Genomic DNA, 14,422 nt, shown 5'->3' with positions numbered 1-14,422 from the left:
CACAAATTACTTTGTGATTTTTTGCGAAATTAAGTTGTACTGAGAAATGGGTAGTCTACAAGATTGATTAGCATATTATGGTAAAAGCCACATGCTTCCGGTCAACCATTATAACCTCCATTTTCTGCACAACTACCCCATGTTTATACGGTAGGTTACCCCAAATATACGTATTACCATGGATAAAACATCAAATATGCGCATCAATATGGATATATTGCTTTTACCACCAATAGTAGGAAACTGGCATATTTTATTTACTGGAACATTTCCATCAGTAGCTCTGACGCCAGTTTGATGGATTTTTGTGCCTCTATATTCCCAAAGCAGTGTGTCAAATATCGTCATCCCTGAATTATTCGTGGCCTGGAGGGTTTTCAGAAGAGATTGGAGAAGAATACGAGTGTCACTATTGTACAGCGAAGTCTCCTACAATGTATATTACAATGTCGAGCCATTCTTTACAATCCTGGTGGCGCAATCGAAGACCACCGCTGGAAGCGGCATGGCATTTCTTGAGGTGCGTACGTCAAACTTGTTCAATGTATCAGGAACAACCTTTCGAATAATAGTATTGTACTTTTCTGTTCAACTGTAGAATACATGTCGTTCGTCATTTTTACTTTTTTTCCCACTTGTTTAATTGTGTGTGCTTTATAAATGTTTATTTGTGATTTATTAGTGATGTATTAGTAAAATGTCAAAGACAGCCTAGTGACTCTAACCTCATTAATGTAAAGATAAAAGAAATAAATAAATAGAAGGGGGTAGATAAGTTTTCGGCCTCGGAATAAAAATATGACGTCAGGTACATAGTGATAGCATTTTATTCAACTTAGCTTCCTTTCAGATTGACACACTTGGTACGTGATCCTGCATCAATGATAATAAAGCATTTTGTCCTGTGCTGCAAACCATGCCTCTATAGCTGCCATGATGTCATTTGTATATCTAAATTCAATGCCTTTCATTAGGTGCATCTTAAATTTTGAAAAAATATAATACTCTAACGGGGAAGATCTGGAGAATAGCGGGATGGTATATGATATCAAACTTCAATTTGCACAGTTTGTGCATTGTGACGGCCGCTTTATGGCAAGAAGCATGTCTTGCAAGAAGAAGAAGAAGATAGCTTTGGACAGTTCTCCTCGCCTCTTTTCCTTTAGCGCGGTATGCAATTTATCCAACAGATTCACATATCACTCAGCATTCAGTGTAGTGCTCTTTTCCAGATATTCGCTCAGCATTACACCTTCAGAATCCCACAATGTAACACCAACCACTTCCCCTGCGAATTTTTCCCAGCGAAATTTCTTTGGCCATTGTGACCCACTATGGCGCTACTGCATAGACTAAGTTTTGGTCTCAGGATCGTGTACATGTAATGGCGTTTCATCAACAGTAGCAATTTGTTTAATAAAGTTGGAAGCACTCATTAGAAAATGGCGGAACACACTTTGTGCACAGTCCTGTCTTGTCCGCTTCAGATCAACTGTGAGGTGTTAGGACACTCTTCATATCTTCATGTATGACGTAATGCATACGTTCCACACTGATCCCTAGGATCTCTGCAATACGTGACAGATCAATTCGCCTGTCCGTAGTCACCATTGTTTTGGGTCTTCCATACCTCTCCTTATCTTCAGTGCTCCTCTTTGTCCTTCTGAACTCTGTTAGCCATGATTTCACTAGGCTGTATGAAGGACAGGGGATACGGACAAAATCTCGCGGCCGAAACATCGCCGCCCAAAACCTCGCGGGACAAAATCTCGCCGGGCCAAAACCTCGCGGGACAAAATCTTGCCACCCAAAACATCGCGTGGCCAAAACCTCGCCGCATAAACCTCATGGGCCAAAATCTCGCCTGCAGCTTAAAAATTCAGTGTAGTATAACAATATCTGCGCTTTTCTTATAAGTAAAAAGAAAAAAGGAAGGGAGAGCTTGGTGTGGTGAGAGTAGGGGCGCTGAATTCTACTTCGCCCCGGATGCCGAAATCTCTATCTACGGCTCTGTATATATATATATATATATATATATATATATATATATATATAGATAGATAGATAGATAGATAGATAGATAGATAGATAGATAGATAGATAGATAGATAGATAGATAGATAGATATCCCACTCCCCCTCCCTTTTGTTATGCCGACAAAGTGAAATTATAAAAGACATCCTAGGCTCGAACCTCATCTATGTTGAAAATTTGATTGAGATCGGTAGGATGACTCAAGAGGTATAATGTAACAAACATAGTCATTTAATTTTTATATATATAGATTTCCAAAGCATGCATTAGAATTTTTCTTGTCATTATTTTAATGTAATTATGTGTTATTACTAAATATATACATATAGTAATATATAGAACATTCTACATTGAAGAAATCGTCGTGAAGAGGTTTTATCCTGACGACATTTCTTCCCAGGCGACACTACGTCTCGCTTAATTTAGACCAGGCGAGATTCTGTGTGGCGAGATCATTACAACGAGGTTTTGGTCAGGCGAGATTTTGGGTATGGCGATATTTTGGGGCGCGAGGTTTTGGAAGACGAGGTTTTCGCAAGGCGAGGTTTTGGCTCGGCGAGATTTTGACCCGCGACGTTTTGGGCGGCGAAGTTTTGGCCAGGCAAGATTTTGTCCCGCGAGGTTTCGGCCCGGCGAGGTTTTGGTCCGCGAGGTTTTGTACCCAAACCGAAGGACAGTCATTGGTCATTGTCTGTGTCTATTCATAAAAAATTTTCTGCGTTCCCACGTTCTTTGCGAAGAGGCCATTGACTGCTCTCGTCTCATATTTGATAAAAGTCACTGTTCTCCGCCGTGGTCGCTTCGAACCTGCAAAAAAGAGAAGTATTTGTACTATAGTTGTGAGTTTTTGCAAAACATGCTCTGAAATGTCTACATAACATACCAAAAGGATTTTGAAATATGAGTTGATTTAATGTATTAAGCCGGAAATTTGTCTAACTTTCCTCGTAAATAAACAAATAACACAGATAACAGAGGTTAAGGTTTTCGGAAACAAACTTCTAAGGAAAATATTTTGTGTAAACTTTGAGAAGATTAAATGCTAGAATGAAGAAAGTCGTAAGAATAAATTCGGAATATGTAAAGACAACGGGACACGATAAACTTGCACGTAAAGCATATCTGATTCTAATTGCAAAGATCGTGAGAAAGAGCCTTCGCCGATAGACACCATCTTTTCGAAGACATTTGTGAGTGTCGGGTGGCGAATACTGTATGTTACAATAAAATTAAGAGCTATGTCGGTAGTAGTGCCCTATCACAATGGTCACCCCCTCGACATTTGTTTAAGTACAAGAGCCAGACAAGAAATGTCTTGGGAGAAGGCAGCAGTTGTTCCAGTAATCGGGTTGGCTGAAATCATAATGATGGATACGGCAACTTTGACATTAGTCCTAAGCATGGACAAAATGACTTCGACGGTTGAAATACTTCGTTGAGAAAAGCAAAAGAAAACTATTTCACTAATTTTAACAATTTCTCTTAAATTAAGGAGAAAACAAGTAGAAGATTTTTCTGAGAGCAAAATACAGTTCCGGAAGTAAAATATTCCCCGATACTGATCTCTGAAAAAGGAATGTCTTAGGAAATTCTATTGGACGAGAAAGTAACAATGTGAAAAAGATATATATATCTATCTTTCTGACATTGTTACTTTCTCGTCCAATAGAATTTCCTAAGACATTCTTTTTTCAGAAATCAGTATCGGGGAGTATTTTACTTCTGGAACTGTATTTTTCTCTCAGAAAAATCATTCTACTTGTTTTCTCTTTAATTTCAGAAGTAGTTTCAGAAAAAAGACAAGTAAAAGCAAAGGTATTAGGTTAGCATGAAACCCATGTACTATGCTAAGGGAGGAAGATTAGAAAATCTTAAAGGATTCAAAGTGAAGAAACTAGATTTGGTTGCAATTTGTGAAGTTAGATAAGAAAGAAGGTAATGGGAAATTGAGAAGTAAATGATACAGATTGTTTATTCACGTAATGAGAAAGACGGTCGTAATGGGTGGAAGTAATTCTGGGCAACCGCTTGAGAGCAAAAGGGATAAAAGTAGAGAGTAGATTTTGTCAATCGTAGGTTTATAATCCTAAAACTTAAAGGAAAAGAGAACCTAATAGTAGTGATACAGGAGTACGCACCGACCACTGCCCAAACACCAGAAGTTGAGAAAATAAAAGAAATAATAGAGAGACAAGATATGTTTTTCATGGCCTTGCTTTTTTTGTTCCTTACTGTGAGAATAAAATGGGTACGCATAACTTTGTGCTTCATTAAATATTTTAAAGATTTCAAAGGGCAACCCCTAACAAAACCGATAAATATATCTTCTTTTTGCAGTCTACAGAAGACACTACTAAAATATCGTAATAGTACTAAAAAGAAGAAAAAGCTAGTGAGCTGTTACGTTCTACCACAACTTAAAATCAAAACATATGACGAATTATTTTATATTTTCAAAGAACACGAGCAATTTGTATATACATTTGAATTTGAAAATCTAAGCTAAGTGATAAACATTATGGACATCTCTGTGACAAATGAAGCAATGACGTGTATTAAAATAATCTGCAATGAAGTACAAGGTAGTGAAAATATTCTCTTTATATGTTAAAATATAAGTACAGTGAAACTTGTGTAAAACGGAAGGCATGGGTCCAAATTTTTCTTCCGTTTTGGACAGATTTCCGTTTTACACAAAATTTTTAGAAACAAATTATAGCCATAAGGACTCTGAAGAGTTTCCGTTATAGACAGATTTCCGTTCTGTTCAAGTTCCGGTTTATACAAGTTTCACTGTATCTTGAATAGACTAGTATACATGAATTTTACCTTCAAATATAAAACCGACAAAATCTGAAAAATGTTACGAAACGTTAAGGAACTCACGCAAGTTTAATGTTCCGTGGCTTTAGTAATGATTACAAACTGACCAAAGTAGCGATAAATCCAAAGGCCACCACCTCTTTTCCCGTGTGTTTCTAAATCATAATAAACAATAGGATTACATTACTTGCACGTATCAAATTTCAGATCAAAACTTATTTTTCCATTAGAGATATTTAAGAGAAACAAGTAACGTCAATGTTTCATTAGCAAACGTAACAGCTGATCAAGTTTTATAATGCCTAAAATAATAAATTTTGCTTGTTAGAACCGCATTTTAATAGAAGCACCAAGATCAAACTTATATTTTTTAATTTTTTTTTTTTTTTTTTCAGAATTTTTATATTGTACATAGGTCTTGTTTGATGTGAGTAAAGTTACATTATGAATAAAATGGTCTGCAGATACCTTTGTAGAATATCCGTTTTCAAAGAAAGATATTCAAATATTGTAGTCAGTTCGTAACCGTTGGGATGCATGGTTGTAACCAATGTTGAATTATGCTCATTACTGGGAAGAAGCTGTAGCAGTGATAAATGATTTATCAAAATATAAAGATGTATTAGTAGCAAAGTAACTTTTGCAAGATGGGAAGACTAGAAGGGATATTTATCGTGTGTATTCAGTATAATTTTCCTTTTTGTCAAAAGCACTTTTTTAAAGCTAAAAGTCAATGATAAATTTATTACACGAACAATTTTTAGTACTGAGATGGTACGGGGGGAAAGGAATTCAGCTATATCTAAGAAAGTTTAGGAAAAGATAAAGGTATAGGGAAAAGTTCAAGATAATCCATTCAAAATTTCTGGTGTCAGTGTTTCGTAAGCACCTGGCTTATTGCAGAGAAAAGAAAACTTCCTGAGAAATGAAACTGAACAATCTTGCAGCATTCAAGTTTCAATTGCTACTAGTGTGACAAATTATTTACAGCATGAGATGAATCTTACAGTCAAATTTCACAGTTTGACTGTTGATAACATGGAAAATATTATTGTTATATGTTGTTCTCCACATTGAACATGACTAATTTTTCATATCGAGAAATAACTTATGCATACAGAAGAGCACAAACATTACTAATTTGTCAGTCACTTTAAAAATGACTTGTACAGTGAGAATGTGGTTTCAAAATAAAGATTAATTCTATTATATGTCTAATTATTTTTATGTTTTTCAAAGTTTGGCTTTTAACGATTTACCCAATCAATAGTTTTAAAGGGATTGTCATCTGGGATTTTTAGAATCTATCTGAGGATTTTAGATATTATTTTAGGAGTTGAAAAGAATAATATTCAGAAGTTAAAAGTTACGAAGCCTGTTGATTTAGCGAGCGGTCAGATTTGTGAGTTTGATGTACATATAACTATATGTGGAAACTATTTCGTGCAAAGTGTTTTAGATGAATTGCAACCCTTAATGGATCCCAAATCAATTACTCTCCTTCAATTTTATCAGCGCAAAGACAGAGTATATTTCGATTTTTCCCACTTTGTGATTGTAACAATTGTTTTCAAAAAAGTTAATTATCAACTTATTATCTTCTTTCTTACTGTATATGCCATAATCGTAAAATGTTACACTAAGTGTTACATTTCTTTTTAATCTTACACACGTTTTTTCAAAAAATATTGAACGTTCCAGGGTATATATTTTCTTCTGACTGTAATAACGCTAGTTCATTAAAACATATGGACTCTATGCAGAGTCGTTTCTAGCGTCATATTAGGAGTTCGACTATCATAAGATGTTAACTTCCGTATTTCTGTAACATGTTAGGGAAATTAGCAAGGCTTTATGTCAAAAAAAAAGGCGAGCCATGACTTTACCACAAGGTTATCGAAGCACATTAGGAGAAATCAAGGTACGGGGGAAAATTCTCTCACTTATTTGCACAAAAAAAAAAAAAAAAAAAAAGAAAGAAAGAAAAGAAAAGAAAAGAAAGTTAACATTACATGTTACTCAAATATGACGCTAAAAGCGACTCGGCATAGGGCCTATTTTTTGATTAAATAATAACCATAGTTTCTTTTCTTAGAATACTGGAAGACCTAATAGTAGGATCATGAGGATAGCAAATAACTAGTATTTTTCTCTTCTCTTTATGAGAGATGGGAGGGCTCGGTGGCGCTCAGTGCTAGACCGCTTACCTCTGGTGCGTGGGATCCTTGGTTCGATCCTGGACAAGTAAGTTTGTGGTGGACAACATCATGTTCGTTAATTTCTCGGGGTACTCCAGTTTCTTCCCACGTTCTCATTCCACTGATTCTTCCATCATCATTCCCTTGCCTTAATCATCCGTCTCCCTTAGCCTTAAAGAGCATAATCCTGGGGCATTAAACTGAAAGATTTCATTTCATTTTACTTTCAGTTTTCTTTATGAATGATCTCATTCTTTTCCCAATAGGGACACTTAGTCGAAAAAGTGTAAAAACTTTTACAGGTCAGCAATCCTGATTGAGATTTTCCTGGGTTTTTCTCATTCATACTAGGCAAATGCCAGGATTGTACATGATCTCAGGTCGCTTCCTTCTTTCCCAATTCCCCAGGTAGTGTGATTACCGAGGGACGTCATCTCTTATAGGTGACGGGCTAACATGGCCATAGATGCCGAAAGCCCAGAAATCGAATTCCTAACTTAATCTTAACCTCCTTATATATTCACACACAGACCAGTCTTTCATTGGTAAAATACATGTCAGAATTTCGTTGTTAATAGAAAGATCATTGGGTCACAACATACCCCACACTCAAACACCTCACGTTCTATAAAATCCACACCTAACATTTTTTTTTCTTAAAAGTACTATTATATTTTCTATGTGTGAGTAGTACTTATTTCTGTACCGAATCCTTTAACACAGACCATCACATTCAGTCATTCAGAAGACCATTTCGTTTGTGGTTGAATTGTTGTGAGTAAACATGCCTAGAACTAGAGAGTCTTTATAAATTTAATTGTCGCAGAAATGATGTCGGTCGTGCTGCTTATTGCAAAAAGTTCTAAAAGGGGGGGGGGGGGGAAGGAATGAGACCAAGCCCTTGTTGAAGAAGTTCAAAACCATCTAATATCTCTTGGAAGACAATCAGTGGAATTAGCATGTTCACACGAGACACTATGACGACTGCTAATTTCAGCTGGACTCCACCAGCCATGAGAGCTGTTCTAACAAATTACCATAAAAAAAGGCGTCTAGAATGAACTCAGAAGAACTTGGTTTTCGATAAGCTTACTAGAACCTCGTCATCTGTGCTATTGAGAAAACGTTCCTCTCTGATTAGCAAGTGAGAAAAGTATGCGATCCAAGGGGGCACTATATCTCCCATATGTCATCCACATTGAAAATTCTATACTAGTTTTAGTTCAGTTTTGAAACTGCATTACAGGTGTAGAGTCGGGTGAGATCTTTCGTATTCCTGGACAAATGGCCAGTGCAAATTACATTCAAGTGCTGGACAATACGCTGCTTCCGTCCTCCATGACAAATTTTCAGAACAAGGAAAAATCATTTTTATTCAAGTAAACAGTGGTATTTCAATATTCAATCAAAAATCAAGAATATCATTGGTCTGGTCTAGAATCATACTTGTTTCTTTAGCTTATTATCTTAGTAAAACAAAACCAAAAAAAAAAAAAAAAAGAAAAGAAAAAAGAAAAGAAAAGAAAGAAAGGAAAGAAGATAAAACCATAACTCAAGGCGTTGCATAAACTGCATTATCAAATGTACGAGTAATATATTTTATTATTTTATCAAGATTCATAGCTTTGAAAGTTTTAATGAGGTCAATTAAATAATGAAGTGAATTTAGGCTGTTGTAAACTTATTTTGCCGCACCTTTCATTGCTACAAAGAGCAGTAAATGCAAAGCCAGAAGAAAGAAATAAGCTACATTTTCTTCTGTAATATATAATACATTCGTAATTGTAATGGAATGGTTTAATGGTATTGTGTGGGCAGGACAGGAATGTAGTGTCGTAGATAAATATGACATTGCGAAAGAAATTAAAAGAAAAGAAAAGAGGGATTGGCCACTTTCTGCAGATACAACTCACTCATAATTCGGAATATATGGTTCAACTAACACAAGAGAAGGTATACATGGAAATTCTCACTACGGGAGAAGTCGAATATGTTATATATTTTAAAGAAAGATAGAATTGTGGAAAGAATGGAAGATCCTCTCCGGGACGAACATTTTCTCTTATCATAACCTTGTGCTGGTGAAAGTGGATATTGGAATGAAAAATATAATCACAAGAAAAGTAGGGTACAAGAAATTCGGATACTTAAAATGCTGAACTCACAACGCTCACATCCAGCCATGAGAGCTGTTCTAACAGATTACCATATAAAAGGCGTCTAGAATGAACTCAGAAGAACGTTGGTTTTCGACAAGCCTAAAATGCTGAAAAATGAAGAAGTAAGAAATTGGTTCATTGAAAATTCGAAGAAAATCATTCAAAAGGATAGATACAGACACTAACAGTTGGCGAGAGCAACTTAAAGTTTTGCATGCGTTACGCTGCAGAAGTACTAGGGTACCACGAACATTAAATGGTTAAGAAACCATAGGCAATTGAAGAAATGTTGCGAAGAATGAGGGGGAAAAGGCCTGGAAATATAATAATACAGAGGAAAATAAATAGGAGCAGCGGAAGTTGTATTAGATTGATTTAAGTTAAATATCCCGTTGTAGTACCCAGGCTTTATGAGGCGATTTTTACTGTTTAAAAGTGGGATCCGAACTACTATCCGAGTACATAACTATGGCAAGTACCCTCACCGGGAATCGAACCGGGTCCGCGTGCGCAAATAGCATTCTTGCTAGCTATTCGGGCACGACGAATCGTGTGCTCAGGAGGTTAAATATGAATTACGAAGAGAAAAAGACAGATCATGAGAAGACTTCTACAAAAACAACTAAAAAGATTACGGATTATGTGAGAATATGTACTGGGAGATAAGTTTATAAAAGTGCAGAGGAAAGAAAGGTTCCTTACGATCACAATAAGAAATAAGTATGCGAAGATTGCAATCGGAACGAAGTTTTAAGAAATTGGAAAGAATATATTAAAAACTTGCATGAGTAGAGATAAATTGCGTAAGCGAGGATAAAAGTTCGAGTCCCTCAGGGTCTAATTTGAGAATGCCAAATGGAAAGACAAGAACGGATAATATCAATTAGGTTCATTAAGAATAGGCGATAAATGACTAAACAGAATTGTTCCGACTTTGGAATGAAATTAAATGGAAAAGTAGTTGAAAGAATTGTCGAAGTCATCATTGGGTAAGGAGTGGAGCTCAGAAAGGTGTTGCCTGCAGAACCTTTAGTTTAGTCTGGGAAGGCTAGATTGTAGCACTTTCAGATATATGCTTCAGTTGCTCCAGTATAGTTAAACAGTGATACGAATATGGATTTCCTGTTGCACGCTCTACAGTGAATACCATAGTGTGACGATGTAAAGACTACAGAACCTTTAGTTTTATATCACATACAACAAAAAAATGCTGCAAATACAGTGGTTGATAGACTCCCATGTAGACGAAATGCAAAAGACATTGTCCAAAGCAGGCGTAGCGCAGAAACATGGAATTTGTACCACTGAAGCATTAGTATGTGATGTATTTGCTAGCCAAGTAACCGGTCTGTGCGAAGTCTGTGGCGCCGAAAGTGAATCGATTCTGGGAAGGCTAGATTGTAGCACTTTCCGATGTATACTTCAGTTACTCCAGCATAGTTAAACAGTGCTACGTCGCTTCGCAGTGAATGCCATAGTGTTACAATGTGAAGCGCGACCGCTCTCGGACCGTTGAGAGGTGAATCAAAGACTAAGCCACCTAAAACGGACCCAAAGAAGATGATACCAGCAAAATTTGCGCGATGGCCACGTAGTTCCGAGTATCCCAACTATTCACAAAAAGTTACATCTCAAGGTGGTTCATAAGCCGAATGTTCATAATGAGGAACTGAATAATTTATGGTCTACCCAACATTATTAGACATTAGTCCAGGTGGCTTATGTGGGCAGGTCATGTTCTAGAATGAAAGAAAGGAACGCTTTCAAAATTTTAACTGGAAAACCAATGGGGAAAAGACCAGTAGGAAGACGTAGGCGCAAATAGAAGGACAATATTACGATGGATCTCGCAAAAATGGGAATACAAAATAGAAACTGGATCCAATTGCTGAAGATAGAAGTCAACGGAGAGCTTTCATGAATGCGGAATTAAATCTTCGGGCCATATAGTTAGTTAGTCAGAACTTAACTAGCTTTGTCTCTACACAGTAAAGAATTATTAAGAAACTTCGTAACTTGAGTGACGCGTGACGTACTCCATGAACACGCATACTATCATTTTTCTTTCTAAGGATTTCCTTAAGAACAACATTAGGTGTAACTTCCGTGTGGATATATGTGTATCAATCCTAGTACACAGCAAATACTGAAAAAACAATTGAATAACTTTGTGTAGTGATATGAGAAAATATCAGTTGGTTTATTAAAAAATTCTTGGAAATCTCGTATTTGGTTCCGAGACAAACTGTCTGTAACGCATCTGCTTGGTAGAAAAAAGAAAACCTGGGGATATGGTGACAGTTAGTCGTATGGATTACTAAAGAAACATTACTTCATTACTCTCGAGAAACTAATTTTCAATTCACAGTAAAAGAAGAGCGAGGCTATATTGAAGATAACTTTGTGAAAAATAAAGAAGTATTACATGTTCTTTTACAACCTTATGCAGGATATTTAGATTTACCAATGGTTGCAAATGGCTTTCCAACAGTGCAGTCAAATCATCACTATCTATGCAGTGCGTGGATTGATAATCCTAGCCGTAACATAGTTAAAAATACTGAGCTTACAAAACGAGTCATTGAAAAATATTTATAGTTGGCAACATTGCTTCATATAATGGTATCAAAGATTTCATTGAATAGCAATTATTTGTTGCTGCTTCTATAACTAGGTTTACTACCACTACAATATTGCATCACATAAGGAAGGATAAGATAGAACTCTTATTTCGCTAAATACTTCATCAAATGAAGTTCACTGGCAAATGTTGAGAAAATGAAATCTTTAAGTTTTACGTGCCACGATTATGCCGGCTAAGCTAAATGAGACAGTGGTGACGGTAAATGAATGAAATGGTGGAATGTAGAAAGTGGGAGGAAACGGGAAAACCCCGAAAAGACTCACGCACACGGTGTTTGTCCACCACAAAGTTTACTTGGCGCAAGCTGGGAGGGAACCAAAGTCTGGCGAATGTTGAAAACTGAAGGATAATTATTGCTGATATTCCGTGACATTGGTGAGCGGTTTCAATGATGAGAATAATAGTGTTGAACTGATTATGTTGATTAAGATCCCTTGAAATATAATGATCCAGCAATGAGTTTTCATAGTGATGTTCCAGTAATGAAATCCTTGTGATATTCTTCAGGATATAAAAGAGAAAAATGGGAAATAATATCACTGCACTGCATTCTTTATTCTTTTCGCTGTATAAGAACACTTCAGATTTCTCCATTTTCACTTTATTTTAAATTTTATTTTATTTCATGTTTTCACTTTTGATTTTCTTTACACTTATTTTCTTTTTACTATTCACTTTGTAAGAAACCTAGATTTTTAGTAGAGTCCTAAAGCTTTAAATTCTTGTTTACTTTTTCCAATAAACTTCACTTTATCTATGTTGTGATTCAATAGTTATTTTATATGTTATAACATTATAAATTATTTTTGGGTCAAAAGATCCAATATATTTCACTCAAAAATTTTCTTGTACGCCTTATATCTGGAGAACTACATATAGTGTAGCTGTAGCCAAACCCAAACTATCACTTAACTCAGTATGATGTGATTATTCCGTAGAAAATACGAAAAGTCGATTTAGGGGTCGTTCAGAAATTTTCTGACCCCTGATCAAAGATCCAATATATTTCAACCAAAAATTTTCTATATGATAAAATATTAAAATATTCGACACTAATATGTAACTACAAAAACTATGCGACTACGGTCTGCTTCTGCGAGAATATTGAAATATTTACGAATAGACTTAAAATATATGCGTGTTTATATCAACATATACTGTATATGTGTGAGATTGTATACATATATATAGTATATATCCATACGCTCACACGAAAATACACATTAATACAAACCTTTATTATATATTAGGCAATTAATTTGAGAATTGAAAGTTATTATAAGACATAATATTGCGAAAAATTTAGTTTTCAGTATTTAACTTTCTGTAAGTCCATTAAAAAATGACTTATAATTATGTATGTTAAAATCGAATAATTGTTTCTTATGACAAACTAAAGAAAATTACTTTAGTTTTTCATGAAAATGGAATAAGAGTGGACTATTCAACAAAGGGTTTTAACTGAGACAAGCATTAAAAAAAATCATTCCTGTGGAACTGCAGAATATACAGTGCCTTTCAATGTAGTGAATGAATATGTTTATATATTTAGATTCCGTTTGCCCTCATTCTCCAACACTCCTCTTAAAATATTGACTTAACCCTTTTACGAGGGAGGACTCAAAAGAAACCGGACTTTCGTTCTAAAAAAAAAAAAAAAAAAAAAAAAAAAAAAAAACAATTTATTACATTTTATACAAAATTCCTTCAGTCTCCTTCAAAGTACTCTCCATTAAATGCGATTCATTTATCCCATCTTCTTTCCCACAGTTTGAAGCACCTCTGGAACTCTGGAACTTTTATATCGTCCAATACGCTCTGCGAAGTTCTTTTTACAGCCTCTACACCATCAAAAGATTTTCCTTTTAGATTTTGTTTAATTCTCAGAAAATGTCATCATATTGCTCAAAAAGTTTGGATCACTTTCAATCTGATTTTTCAAGTCCTGGCTCAAATTCAGACGAATGATTTGATCCTGTGTGAGCAGGCGAGAAACAAACTTAGCGGCAACATGTCTCATTTGCAAAACCTCACGCTGGTACGAGCTCCAACTCACTCCTGCCTGTTTTGAAATATCATCGATCATGAAACGACGATCCTCGCTGATTTTGGGGCAGATTTGTTCGATGTTTTCGTCGTTTCGAAATGATGAAGAGCACCCAGAACGAGCATGACCTTCAACACTCATCTCACCACACTTAAAGCGCCCAAACCACTCAAAAAATTGTGTGCGGTTCATAGTATCGTTCTTGAAAGTCTGTTGAAGCATTTGGTAAGTTTCCGTTTCCGATTTTCCAAATAGGAAGCAAACAAATTCCTTGTTTCTTTGAATCTGCCATAACGATTTCGCAGGCGGCAAACGAGAACAGTTGAGAAAAACAATAATACGATCAAACATTAACCTTCTACGCAGACGTCGCTTGGCCAACTGATCTGGGAAGGTCTCTACTACACCCACCTAGCAGGAGAACTCCCTACTACGCCTAGGAACGGCAGCGCTCTTTCAATCCGGTTTCTTTTGGGTCCCCCCTCGTAATGTTTTTGTCCGTTCCAATTGACATGTA

The sequence above is a fragment of the Thermobia domestica genome, chromosome 15 (genome assembly GCF_964235325.1).
Source record: "Thermobia domestica chromosome 15, izTheDome1.hap1.1, whole genome shotgun sequence".
Classification (NCBI taxonomy): domain Eukaryota; kingdom Metazoa; phylum Arthropoda; class Insecta; order Zygentoma; family Lepismatidae; genus Thermobia; species Thermobia domestica.
Note: the sequence above shows the minus strand (reverse complement) of the source record.